This window comes from Sinocyclocheilus anshuiensis, unplaced genomic scaffold (genome assembly GCF_001515605.1).
Source record: "Sinocyclocheilus anshuiensis isolate Anshui unplaced genomic scaffold, SAMN03320099.WGS_v1.1 scaffold112, whole genome shotgun sequence".
Lineage (NCBI taxonomy): Eukaryota > Metazoa > Chordata > Actinopteri > Cypriniformes > Cyprinidae > Sinocyclocheilus > Sinocyclocheilus anshuiensis.
Window position 1 is genome coordinate 1,060,109 of NW_015557175.1, and position 293 is coordinate 1,060,401.

Consider the following 293-nt stretch of genomic DNA (forward strand, 5'->3'; position numbering starts at 1 on the left):
AGTGCAGTTTATTTTTTCCACAATTAGCTCATAAACATAAGGTGCATTTTTGTCTCAACTGTACCCATATAGTGTACAGTTCAAACAGTACCATGGTACAGTTGAGACACCCATACTTAATGCTCTAAAGCTGGCTAACCATTTATTGCAAATGTAATAAATTGCATTTAAAAAAATATACAGTGGGTACGGAAAGTATTCAGACCCCCTTAAATGTTTCACTCTTTGTTATATTGCAGCCATTTGCTAAAATCAATTCAGTTAATTTTTTTTCATACTTAATGTACACACAG